Source organism: Lactuca sativa, chromosome 9 (assembly GCF_002870075.4).
Source record: "Lactuca sativa cultivar Salinas chromosome 9, Lsat_Salinas_v11, whole genome shotgun sequence".
NCBI classification, from domain to species: domain Eukaryota; kingdom Viridiplantae; phylum Streptophyta; class Magnoliopsida; order Asterales; family Asteraceae; genus Lactuca; species Lactuca sativa.
This window is the reverse complement of record NC_056631.2, coordinates 37,337,905-37,352,108: the sequence shown is the minus strand read 5'-3', so window position 1 is coordinate 37,352,108 and position 14,204 is coordinate 37,337,905.

Genomic DNA, 14,204 nt, shown 5'->3' with positions numbered 1-14,204 from the left:
TTTTTAAAAGTTAAAGTTCAAACTTTATGGACTTCATTAAATTAATTAAAGTGTCTAGTTAAAAGAGTTAATAATTCCATAAAGACGTGGTTTAAGTTTAATCAAATTAAGAGTATATTTTAATTAATAGATTAAACCACCAAGTATTTTAAATGTTTAAAATACACCATTATACTATTATAATATTAATAGTTAATACTTATATATATATATATATATATATATATATATATATATATATATATATATATATATATATATATATATGTATGTATGTATAAGAACAAAGTCAGTCTTACCATTAGTAGGCCTTATTCACGAAGCCGGTCTATAAGGGGGATATAAGGTTACTGCCTATAAAATGGCAGTTTAATGGGTGTCCACTCTCACCCACCGCTTCCTTGACCGGTGGAGGGTCGTTAGTCGAACGGGTAGGACAAGGTCTATAATTCTCCCTTCATTAAAAGTATTAATGATAAATACTAAGTAACTAAACCTTTTATAAATACCCAATCTTAGTTACTTAGGAAAAACTGAATAAGGTGTTAATCCATGAAATTACACTTTGCACTTTGTTTAAGTCGGTTAGTGGAGCGTGTGTGGTTAACAGGCACACTAACTCGTATTTAACAAGGTAGGCAAAGGGTAACTTAATGTATATCATAGTATCGATGGAGCGTGTGTGGTTAACCCGCACATCAATTGAGGGGTAAACACTTAAGGGTACCAAGTAATTTGCATGGTTACTTCACACCTTGTTTTGTGATCCTCGGCATCCCAGTCACAAAACCTGAAGGGCACACTCGAGATTGAAACATGCCATTGAACAGTTCAATGAATCTCAATGATCTAGGAGTTTCAAAAACCAATTAAAACCTAATAATATATATTTCGTTTTCATGGTGGAAATTGGTGAATCGTCATTCACCTACCTTCAAATATTTTGTAGCTTGGATTACAGCATCCCTCTTCTAAGTTATAAAATAGTTTGTTGGGTCCTAGCCTTAATATTTCATATTGGGTGTCATATTAAGGACTTTAAATCAACTATCTTGAATATCTCCCAAAAGATGTCTAGTTTAGACATTTATGATCTTCCCAAATCTCTTGAAACAAGCTTTCCTAAATGAAGATGATGTCCCATGGAAATCATACTTCTTTCACCCCCTCCAATTATTCTCCCTAACCAACAAGTTCTTGAAAAGTTTAAGGTCACTCAAGCCCTATTGGCAAGTAAAGCTCTATGTGTGGTCACATCTTGGAGATGTAGTCACATACTGACAAGCCGAGAGAGTTGGGTGTCAAAGTCTTGAGAAAGTTGGTGGCTCAACTACTTTCTAAGTCACATAGTGAGTTCCTTTGGGACTCCTATAAAACAGACTACGACAAGACCCTTAATGAACTTATCTGTTTGCTAAGATCAACTTCCTAAAACTTATGGACATTGACAATGTAACATTGGATATCCAGTAAAGCTCTCTCTAACCAATGGAAAGGGATCGGTCATAGTCAACTCGGTTGACCAAATGGTAAAGAGAATGGCTATGTCTGTGATAGTACCATCTTTCATTACCAAAGTGTCCATATGTTAAATTGCCAAAGGAAGGGACATTGGTTGCGAAGCTGCCATTTTACCTAAGGATGTTAAAATCAATAAGTTTGACTCTACTTCAGGTAAAGTCCACTATCTAACTCTATTAAGTTTCTATTATAAGATTCTTGATACATGATGTGACTGGGTCACATGTTGATGTTTTAAGAATCAAAGAAAAGTGAAGAAACTTAAAGAAAGAATATGTTGAATTTGATCGCGTAGATGGATTTCTATCGCATAGTTTGAAGATCGGATTCTTGAGCTACTTCTTAGGAGTTATGAGTATTGATTAGGAATAAATAACAACAAGTTTTCATATGGATTGTAAGGATAAGTTTTTCCGCTAAGTTTTAAAATAAAAGAAAAAAAAATTGATTTTATTTATTTTAAAATATCCTTACAATGGCATTTGTGAAAATTTTTGTTGCTTATAAAGATTCCATTAAGAGCAAGAGTGGAAATATGATTTTGATTCTTTAATTTGTGGTAGTGTCTAAATTTACCAAATAACGAAAGATTCTCGTCACCCAAGGTTTCAATAAGACCGAAACTTGGAATCATGCAAGTTGTATAGCATGATGAATGAGAATTTTTCATCTTTGGAAAAATTAAGACTAATTCCTTGTTAACATGTATATGTGAGTCAAGTGAAGGACAAAGGGATGAACTACACATTCTTGTGCATTGGTCAAGTCCACCACAAAATATCGATAACATTATTCGTCATAATTTACTAAAGCTCAGTAAATATGGTTTTACTTACAAGCTTAAGTGTAATTCTGAGACATTGGAAAAGGTTTCAATGTATGGTAAAGCGAATAAGAAGAATCAAATTAGGCAGAAGGATAAAAGGTTTCTCAAATCTGAAAAGATGGGAGAGTACTTTAGTATCATGGTATATGATCATCTTAATGATTAAGAGACCTTATCACAATTCATCCTCTAAGTGAATTCCGATAGCTAAGAAGAGGACCTGTGAAATGTTAAAGTGGTTAAATCAAGAAGATGATTCATACTTCGTTCCAAAAACAATTCTTAGAGTTATACTCTAAGAAAGTAACTTGAGTGACATGTCTAAGAGAAGGTTTAAAACATTTGTCAAATGTCACACCCCAAAACCGATAACAGCGGAATACGTTTCGGGGTGGAGGACGTCATGTATAGTATCATCACAATTGCATAATAGTAAAAACAAGAAACATACAACCATTTCATTACATAGTGAGTTTAATTACAAGTGTGTTCTGTAAAGTTTCAATAGGCACCAAAAGTAATACAAAAATAAGAGATGGATCTTGTATGCTCCATCTTCTCCAAAATGCTGCACATGTACCTATCTATCTTTGACCTGAGGATACAAGTTATTTTGAAAACGAGTATCAACATAAAGCTGGTGAGTTCATAAGAATTTAGTGTGAATTTTTTATAAATTGTATTAGAACATATGGTGTGAAAAACTGCAATTTACATTTATCGGTAGTAGAAAACTCTAGAAAATCCTATATTTTCCAGAAAATACATCGTAAGTGAAAACTCTAAGTTGAATGTAAGTTTTATCATTGAAAACAGTTTGTTGTAAAAGTGAGGTACTAAATATCCAGTATATAGTGTAGGTAAAAGAAAAGTTATGCCTGTTGACAATGATAGTGGTGTGAACTTCCACTAGTAATAGATACTTATTTTACTTCGGGATATTAACTGAGACTTTAGTCTTAGTATTTTAGTGTGGATGCAGTGTATTCCTTTTCATGTGACCAATAGTGTGAGTAATAGAGGAATCCCATTACCTTCCCGGTCATGCACAATGTAGAGAAGTAGTGCCATCCCTGGGCTTGCTCGGCTCGGACTGAAGTTAACAGTCGGGATCTAATAGTGTCTGCTCCGTATAGATCTATACATGTAGCGTCGCCTTCCTTCCGGAAAGCTCTGGTCATAATATGTAGCGCGTAGAGTATCTTGTAGACAGTTAGTGTGTTATCTTCCAGATTAGTGTTTTCTCTTGTAATATAGTGTAGTAGTCTTTTATATAGTTCATAGTGTGTTCTCTTATTAGTGTATCGTTTTGTAATAATATGAACTATAGTATGTATAGTAGTAGCGGTGACAAGTAGTAGCGACCTTAACTATACCTATTATAGTTAACTTAGTGTGTATGGTTCTTGGCAGTTAAGTAATATAGGTAACGAATGAGATAAAAATGCTCGTATCTAACACTGATATACATGATATATAACTAAGAAATCAATGACATTCGGACGGATAACAAAAACCCTAAGCCCACATCAAACAAGAACAGGAAATAAGGCGAGCTATCGGTCCTAAGCCCTTCAAGTCTTACTTATATAAATATATTAGTATAGATATATTTTATAAGAAAATTAATTCATTAAAAATCTTGACTAAAGAAAACATTTAGAAAATAGTTTATTTTTCCAAAGTAGTTTTGAAAGCGTAAAGTTCTTTTATAAAGCATAGTGATAAATCACATGTGATTTGAACTACGGGTAGTAAATCACATGTGATTGGTTTTCATAAAAATGTATAATTGACTTGTGTCCCCCCCCCCTAAAACATATGAAAACATTAGAAAAGTTCATTAAGGGGTATGAACTCACCAGAAACCGAGTAAATCGGGTAAATCGAGTGAAAGTGTCGGTTGAGTGTTTGGTACCAAATAAGGACTTGTACACCCTTTTAAGACCCTATTAACATATGGAATATGTGTTTTACAAGAAATTAGTCATTTGATTCTTTTTATTAAAACATTTAGATATTCTAGCATTGATTCGGGGTCTTAGGGCTTAGAAGTGGTTCTCGGGAATTGTACAAGGCCAAAAAGGAGTTACGGGGGAGTCCAAGAGTTTACTTCCTTGGAGTTTACGGCCGTAAGCCCCTAGGCTTGGCCGTGAACTCTTGTTCACTCCCAAAAATGGATGCTAAGGTCCTTAAATCAATCCCATATAATTTCTAGTGAGTGTCTAGGACCAATTTGGGGGTTTAAACCTTCATTTGGTGTAGTTTGGGGGAGTTTACGGTCCTAGCTTATGCTTGGGCCATAAACTCTATATTATCCCTCAAAATGTGTTGTTTAATGGCCCTAAGCATTTCCTAAAATCATATCTTAATTCTAACATGCCTTGGATGAGTTTTTGGGGCCATTTCTCATGGAAAATGGGTGTTTACGGCCTAAGCATATGCTTGGGCCGTAAACCCTCTTTTGTGCCCTAAAAACTTGTGTTTTGATGTCCAAACCATCTTAGATAATTTCCTTAATTAGTACACAAGCCTAAAGGAAGGAAAAATGGGACCTTGGCCATGTTTTGGGGTGTTTACGGCCTAAGGAGCTTCTTAGGTCGTAAACTCCTTGTTTACCCCCCAATCATATGATTTTTGAGTTATAAATACAATTATGTATGTTTAGAACAAGTTAGGAAGGAAAATCTTACGTTTGGAAGCCGGAAATCGCGGTTTTGGAGTCGAAATCGGGTCTAGAGAGAGAAAGTAGTGAGATAGAGTGTGTGGGTGGTAAAAAGGATGCAAGGTGGTATTCACCTCCTTTATATATGCCTCGGGTATTGCACCCGGTACACGACTACCCGATGCTAAAGTTTAACGGGGTTTAAACTTTTTACCCGGGTGAAGTGGTTGAAAGGTAATATAACTTTATTTCGTTTAATGAGATTAACATTAACAAGTTATATTTACTTATACTGAATAATAATGACATGAAATATAAATAAATAAATATTTATTTATTGGCGACTCCAAATATTACGGAACTTTTATAAAGCGACGAATTTCATTACTTAAAACAGGATTATGTAATGGAATTTAATTTGGGTTGTCACATCATCCCTCCGTTAGGGGAATTTCGTCCCAAAATTTTGAATTCATACAGAGAGTCATTACTGAACTACTATGCAAAAAGATGGGGATATTTGAGTTTCATCTGATCCTCGCGCTCCCAAGTGAATTCCGGTCCCTGCTTGGCGTTCCACCGAACCTTCATAATTGGGATGCGGCTTTGTTTCGTTCGTTTTACTTCCCGATCCATAATCTCCGCAGGCTCTTCCACGAAGTTGAGGCTGTCATTGACCTCGATCTCGTCGAGGGGAATTATGAGAGTCTCGTTGGACAGACATTTCTTCAAGTTTGAGACATGGAATGTAGGATGTATGTTACTTAGCTCGTGGGGTAAGTTGAGTTTGTAAGCTACGGGGCCGATTCTGGCGAGAATCTCCAAAGGCCCTATGTACCTTGGGTTCAGCTTTCCACGCTTTCCGAAGCGTATCGTGCACTTCCAGGGCGAGACCTTCAAAAGGACTCGGTCTCCCACCTAGAATTCCAAGGGTTTTCTTCGCTTGTCTGCGTAGCTTTTCTGTCGATCCCTAACGGCTTTTAATCGTTCGTAAATTTGAACAATCTTCTCGGTCGTTTCTCGAATGATCTCCGGACCAGTGAGAGCGCTATCAGGAACTCGTCCTTTAGCTAACTGAGTGTCACCCACCTCAGCCCAGCACAAAGGGGATCTGCACTTCCTGCCGTAGAGGGCTTCAAATGGAGCTGCTTTGATGCTCGTATGATAACTATTGTTGTAGGAAAAATCCACAAGAGGTAGGTGTGTATCTCACGATTTACCAAAGTCGATCACACAGTCTTGCAACATATCTTCTAAAGTTTGGATCGTCCTCTCACTTTGTCCATCAGTCTGCGGATGGTAGGTTGTACTCATGTCCAGCCTCGTCCCTAGTGCCTTTTGTAGTGATTGCCAAAATCTCGAGGTAAATCTACTATCTCTGTCTGAGATAATAGATATAGGGACGCCATGCAGCCGTACTATTTCCTTAAGGTATGTTCTTGTGAGCTTCTCCATCTTGTCCGTTTCCTTAATGGGTAGGAAGTGTGCAGACTTAGTCAATCTGTCGACGATGACCCAAATGGTATCCAACCCACCCGTTGTCTTGGGCAGCTTGGTTATAAAGTCCATTGTAATCCGCTCCCACTTCCATTCCTGTATCTCCGGATGTTGGAGGAGTCCCGATGGCTTATGATATTCGACCTTGACGTTTGCACAAGTAAGGCACTTACTCACGAAGGTAGCGATCTCCACTTTCAAGTTAGGCCACCAGTATAGCTTCTTGAGATCCAGATACATCTTATCCGAACCTGGGTGGACGGAGTATCGAGTGTTGTGTGCTTACTTCATGACCACCTCTCTGAAACCTCCGTGGCGCGGAGTCCAGATTCGGTCCATGAGGTAGTAGGCTCCATCACCCTTGACCTCCAAACTTTTACCCATTCCACGTAGGGATTCTCCCGTCACATTCTCAGGCTTCAAGGCTTCCAGCTGAGCCTCCTTGATCTGTGCGGATAGATGCGAATGGATAGTCATTGTCAACGACTTGGTTCTTCAACCAGAATACTCCTTCCTACTCAGGGCGTCAGCTACCACGTTGTCTTTCCCCGGGTGATATCGAATTTCGCAATCATAATCGTTGAGTAGTTCGACCCATCGGCGTTGTCTCATATTGAGCTCTTTCTGGTCCAGCATGTGTTGGAGGCTTTTATGATCAGTGTACACTACGCTCTTCGTTCCATACAAGTAGTGTCTCCAGACTTTTAGTGCGAATACGACCGCTCCTAACTCGAGGTCGTGAGTAGTGTAGTTCACCTCATGTGTCTTTAGCTGTCTTGAGGCATAGGCGATGACTTTACCTCGTTGCATCAAGACACAACCGAGCCCCTGATTGGATGCATCACAGTACACAACAAAATCTTCTGTTCCTTCGGGAAGGGATAATATTGGTGCAGTGCATAAGGCTCGCTTCAGGGTCTGGAATGTCTTCTCCTGTTTCTCTTCCTAGTCGAATGATATGCCCTTCTGTGTCAACATGGTGAGAGGCTTCGCAATCCGAGAGAAGTTTTGGATGAATCTGCGGTAGTAGCCAGCAAGGCCTAGAAATTGACGAATTTCTGTAGGCGTCTTCGGTGCTGACCAGTTCTCAATAGCTTTAATTTTGGAGGGGTCCACGTGGATTCCTTCTTCACTAACCACGTGTCCTAAGAATTCAACTCTTAGGATCCAAAATTCGCACTTAGAGAACTTCGCATATAACTTCTCTGACAGTAGGGTTTCTAGGACTCGTCGTAAATGATCCTTGTGTTCTTCCTCGCTTCGAGAGTAGACGAGTATGTCATCAATAAAGACGATGACGAACTGATCTAGATATGGACGACACACCCTATTCATCAAGTCTATGAATACTGCGGGGGCGTTAGTCAGTCCAAAGGGCATCACTACGAACTCGAAGTGCCCGTAACGGGTTCGGAAAGATGTCTTCGGAACATCTTCCTCTAATACCCGTAACTGGTGATACCCGGACCTAAGATCAATCTTGGAGAAGTAACTCGCTCCTTGTAGTTGGTCGAATAGGTCGTCGATACGAGGGAGAGGATAGCGATTTTTGACCGTGAGTTTGTTGAGTTCCCTATAATCGATGCATATACGAAACGATCCGTCCTTCTTCTTCACGAACAAGACCGGAGCTCCCCAAGGTGAGAAGCTTGGTCTTATAAAACCCTTGTTGAGCAGCTCGTTGACCGGATAGTTCTTGCATCTCGGTAGGCGCTAGACGATAGGGCGACTTAGCTATGGGGGTAGCTCCTGGGACTAGGTCGATTCTGAACTCAACCTGACGTTTGGGAGGTAGACCTGGAAGATCCTCTGGGAAGACGTAAGGGAAATTGCATATAACGGGGATGTCTTTTGAATCTTTCACTTTCTGACTTGTGTCGACGACGTGAGCCAGAAAGGCGCGATATTCCTTATGCAAATATTTATGGGCCTGAATACTGGAGATGATACGAAGGCCCATACTGGGTTTATCTCCATAGATCAATAGGGTTTAGTGACTTGGAAGATTCAGGCGTATGGCTTTGTCGAAGCATAGGATTTCGGCGCGATGAATACTCAACTAGTCCATACCAACAATGACATCAAAATTCTTGATTGAGACTGGTATAAGATCAATTGGAAATGAGTGATCGTCTAACGTGAGGGTACAACCTATGTATATTTCGTTAGAGCTTTCGGTCTTCCCGTTAGCCATTTCTACGACGAATGTTTCTTTTAGTGGTTGTGGGGATTGTTTAAGTAGGTGTTTAAAGTTTTGGTTTATGAACCTTCTTTCTGCACCACTATCGAATAAGACACATGTGTAAGAGTTGTTAAGAAGAAACGTACCCGTGACTACTGTGGGATCCGCCACTGCTTCAGTGTGACCAATAGCGAGTAATCTTCCAGTTCCCCCAGCATTCCCAGCCTTTGGATAGTTTTTCTTGAAATGGCCAGCTTCACCGCAGCCGTAACAAGTCTGGGTCACTCCCGAACCTGAAACTTGCGAGATAGGTTTGGGAGGGGCCCTACAAAATCGGACAGTATGGCCCTTCCGGCCGTAGTTGGAACACTGCAATTCACGGCAGGGGCCGTTGTGGTGGAAAGGGCACTTAGGACACTTGGGCAGGTTCCCAACATAAGCTTTTGTCGGTGCAGGTGCGGCTGGAGTGGTGGCAGCATGGACCGCCACAATTTGCTGGTCCTTGGAGGAGGTTTGAGTTTTCATGCCTTTCTTCTTATCCATACACTTCCTCTTTCTGTCAGATGAATCGGGTGGTGCAGTGGTAGCTGGGGTTGCTGTTGCTGGAGTGGAAGAGACTTCATGGTTGATCAGACTCTGGGCCAATTCCTTGGCGCTGTCGAAGGTGGTAGGGCGTGAGGCTAGAACATTTCCTCGATACGGGGGCATTAGACCCCAGATGTATCGTTCGATCTTTTTGCTTTCAGATGGGATCATGTTGGGACACATAGCCGCCAAGTCGCAGAACCTGGCCGTGTAAGCTGTTATGTCAGTCCCTTTCATCTTGAGGTTCCAGAGTTCCTCCTCAAGTTTCTGAACTTCGCCCCTAGGGCAGCACACCCTCTCATGAGGTCTTTCAGAGTATCCCAGCCCATGGCATTGGCTGTTACCAAGGAGAGTGCACTGACATGGTCGTTCCACCATGTCAAGGCTCTGTTAGTGAGGGTGGCAGTAGCGAACTTGATTTTGCTCTCTTTGGGGCAAGAGCACATTTCAAAGACAGCTTCGGTTCTTTCGAACCATTGAGACAATGCCAGAATTCCTCCGGTACCATCGAAGAAGGTAGGTTTGCAGTTCATGAAGTCCTTATAAGTGCATCCCTGCACTCTTTGATGGACTTCACCAAATATAGAGTTGCCACCGCTCACATCACCAGAGTTCGTTTGAGCCATGGCTGCTGTTACAGCCGCAGTCACAACCGTTTGGAACAACACTGGATCGAACTGCGGAGGAGGAGGTGGTGGAGGAGGGGTTTGAGTTGCTGGTCTTCCTCTGTTCGGACGCTTTCGTGGATGCATCTTTCACTGGAAGAACATAGAAATGATAGCAATAGTAAGAGTCTATTGTGAATATGAATAGAGTGTTTCATGAATTAAATCAACATAATCCAAGGATCAGAATGAGAGTCATAGTAATAGAGTAGTTAACTGCCAATTTACTGGTATTAATGATGTAATACAAGTTCGTAAAAAGTGACCTAACAATAGGTCTTACATCAAACCATAAGGAAAATGTTGGCAGTCTAGAGGCCTACTTAGAGTACTTTTAAGCTAGGAATGTTTACAGACAAGTGATATACGAAACATAGACATGGAAGGCTAGTCCTTTAAACAAAAGAGTGAGGTAACTAGACGTCTTCTACTGGCGACGGTTACTTGTTGGGCGAATCCTCAGATCCTCTAGCTGACACATAACTTCTTGAAGGTGTCGTTCATGAGTCCTTTGGCATTCTTGGAGATCCCTAACTTTGGCTCGGGATGCAGTTAGCTGATGCTGCAGAGCCTCATTGGTCCTCCTTGTCCTATCCATGGCTTCTTCAAGTTGGCGGATGCGAACAGTGTTGAGATTCGAGTTGGCATCCACTTCTACAACTCGACCAATGGCTGCTTGACCCTGCTCGACATTCCTGGCAATCCTTCGGATCATGATGGGCAGAACCCAATCTGCTGATCCTCCTTCGCTTATGTTGTAGAAGCTTCGGTCTCCATTGTAAGGTAAGGGCTGGCCCTGCTCCTCGCTCCATCGGTGCAAGGATATGGCCCACATAGGAGTGGGACCCTGAAATGCCAGACGGGGGTTGGGGTTCGGAGCTTCAGGAGGTAGGTTGTTAACTTCTGGTTCGGAGTTGGAGCTATCCGAGAAGCCTTCAGCATGATGATCATCCAAAGGGATCGGGTGATCATCTTCTGACTCCTCATCAAGCCATCCTCCATTGCCCTGGTTTGGATAGTACGGATCGTCGGGAAGGTGGAAGCCAGCCATGATATCTATGCGAGAAAAGGGGAAAGGAAGATTAATAGACGTACTACTCTAAGATACTTATAAGATGAATCGTTATTAGTCGACCCAATACTTGCGTAGTGCATACCGATTACATGTAACCGAAGCAAGATAGTCCTTTGAATAAGCAATCCTAACTTCAGACCCCCAATCAAACAAGAACAGGGAATGAAGCAAAGGCCACAGATTCTGAGTCTATAGCGCCCTAGTCGCATGTAACCGTGGTGTATCCACTTAGCAACTATTGTCCTACCAGTAACGATCCTTTTAGTTATCACATATGTAGTTAGTGGTATATATAATACTCCTATAGTATTCTTGTTCTAACGTTATTGTGGTAGTATTGGTAAGTTTTACACTTGTTGCAACGCCATAACCAAACTTAGGCACATGCTAGTCACTCCCAGAAAAATGTAGTTGATTAGGCTACATTCCCCCAGCTGTGACTATATGTCTCTAAGCCCAATTGTGTTGTCCAACAATCTTAATACTTTTGTTCTGTTCTAGTGCGATACTGACTTCTGTGTTTTATAGAGGTGTGCGTATATATACTTAGTTAAATCTTTTAAATACTTAACAGTATATATTCTTGGTCAGAGTGTTTTAGTCCCGAAGTGTTTATAGTTCGTATATCTTTTATAGGTTGATATACTTGATTCACTATAAACAATGCTCTGATACCAATCTGTCACACCCCAAAACCGATAACGGCGGAATACGTTTCAGGGTGGAGGACGTCATGTACAGTATCATCATAATTGCATAATAGTAAAAACAAGAAACATACAACCATTTCATTACATAGTGAGTTTAATTACAAGTGTGTTCTGTAAAGTTTCAATAGGCACCAAAAGTAATACAAAAATAAGAGATGGATCTTGTATGCTCCATCTTCTCCAAAATGTTGCACCTGTACCTGTCTATCTTTGACATGAGGATACAAGTTATTTTGAAAAAGAGTATCAGCATAAAGCCGGTGAGTTCATAAGAATTTAGTGTGAATTTTTTATAAATTGTATTAGAACATATGGTGTGAAAAACTGCAATTTACATTTATAGGTAGTAGAAAACTCTAGAAAATCCTATATTTTCCAGAAAATACATCGTAAGTGAAAACTCTAAATTGAATGTAAGTTTTATCATTGAAAACAGTTTGTTGTAAAAGTGAGGTACTAAATCTCCAGTATATAGTGTAGGTAAAAGAAAAGTTATGCCTGTTGACAGTGATAGTGGTGCGAACTTCCACTAGTAATAGATACTTATTTTACTTCGGGATATTAACTGAGACTTTAGTCTTAGTATTTTAGTGTGGATGCAGTGTATTCCTTTTCATGTGACCAATAGTGTGAGTAATAGAGGAATCCCATGACCTTCCCGGTCATGCACAGTGTAGAGAAGTAGTGCCATCCCTGGGCTTGCTCGGCTCGGACTGAAGTTAACAGTCGGGATCTAATAGTGTCAGCTCTGTATAGATCTATACATGTAGCGTCGCCTTCCTTCCGGAAAGCTCTGGTCACAATATGTAGCGCGTAGAGTATCTTGTAGAGAGTTAGTGTGTTATCTTCCAGATTAGTGTTTTCTCTTGTAATATAGTGTAGTAGTCTTTTATATCGTTCATAGTGTGTTCTCTTATTAGTGTATTGTTTTGTAATAGTATGAACTATAATATGTACAGTAGTAGCGGTGACAAGTAGTAGCGACCTTAACTATACCTATTATAGTTAACTTAGTGTGTATGGTTCTTGGCAGTTAAGTAATATAGGTAACGAATGAGATAAAAATGCTCGTATCTAACACTGATATACATGATATATAACTAAGAAATCAATGACAGTCGGACGGATAACAAAAACCCTAAGCCCACATCAAACAAGAACCGGAAATAAGGCGAGCTATCGGTCCTAAGCCCTTCAAGTCTTACTTATATAAACATATTAGTGTAGATACATTTTATAAGAAAAGTAATTTATTAAAAATCTTGACTAAAGAAAAGATTTAGAAAATAGTTTATTTTTCCAAAGTAGTTTTGAAAGCGTAAAGTTCTTTTATAAAGCATAGTGATAAATCACATGTGATTTGAACTACGGGTAGTAAATCACATGCGATTGGTTTTCATAAAAATGTATAATTGACTTGTGTCCCCCCCCCCCCTAAAACATATGAAAACATTAGAAAAGTTCATAAAGGGGTATGAACTCACCAGAAACCGAGTAAATCGGGTAAATCGGGTGAAAGTGTGGTTGAGTGTTTGGTACCAAATAAGGACTTGTACACCCTTTTAAGACCCTATTAACATATGGAATATGTGTTTTACAAGAAATTAGTCATTTGATGCTTTTTATTAAAACATTTAGATATTCTAGCATTGATTCAGGGCCTTAGGGCTTAGAAGTGGTTCTCGGGAATTGTACAAGGCCAAATAGGAGTTACGGGGGAGTCCAAGAGTTTACTCCCTTGGAGTTTACAGCCCAGAGTCCACTCCTTGGGAGTTTACGGCCGTAAGCCCCTAGGCTTGGCCGTGAACTCTTGTTCACTCCCAAAAAAGCTAAGGCCCTTAAATCAATCCCATATAATTTCTAGTGAGTGTTTAGGAACAATTTGGGGGTTTAAACCTTCATTTGGTGTTGTTTGGGGGAGTTTACGATCCTAGATTATGCTTGGGCCGTAAACTCTATATTATCCCTCAAAATGTGTTGTTTAATGGCCCTAAGCATTTCCTAAAATCATATCTTAATTCTAACATGCCTTGGATGAGTTTTTGGGGCCATTTCTCATGGAAAATGGGTGTTTACGGCCTAAGCATATGCTTGGGCCGTAAACCCTCTTTTGTGCCCTAAAAACTTGTGTTTTGATGTCCAAACCCTCTTAGGTAATTTCCTTAATTAGTACACAAGCCTAAAGGAAGGAAAAATGGGACCTTGGCCATGTTTTGGGGTGTTTACGGCCTAAGGAGCTTCTTAGGCCATAAACTCCTTGTTTACCCCCAATCATATGATTTTTGAGTTATAAATACAATTATGTATGTTTAGAACAAGTTAGGAAGGAAAATCTTACATTTGGAAGCCGAAAATCGCGGTTTTGGAGTCGAAATCGGGTCTAGAGAGAGAAAGTAGTGAGAGAGAGTGTGGGGGTGGTAAAAAGGATGCAAGGTGGTATTCACCTCCTTTATATATGCCTCGAGTATTGCACCCGGT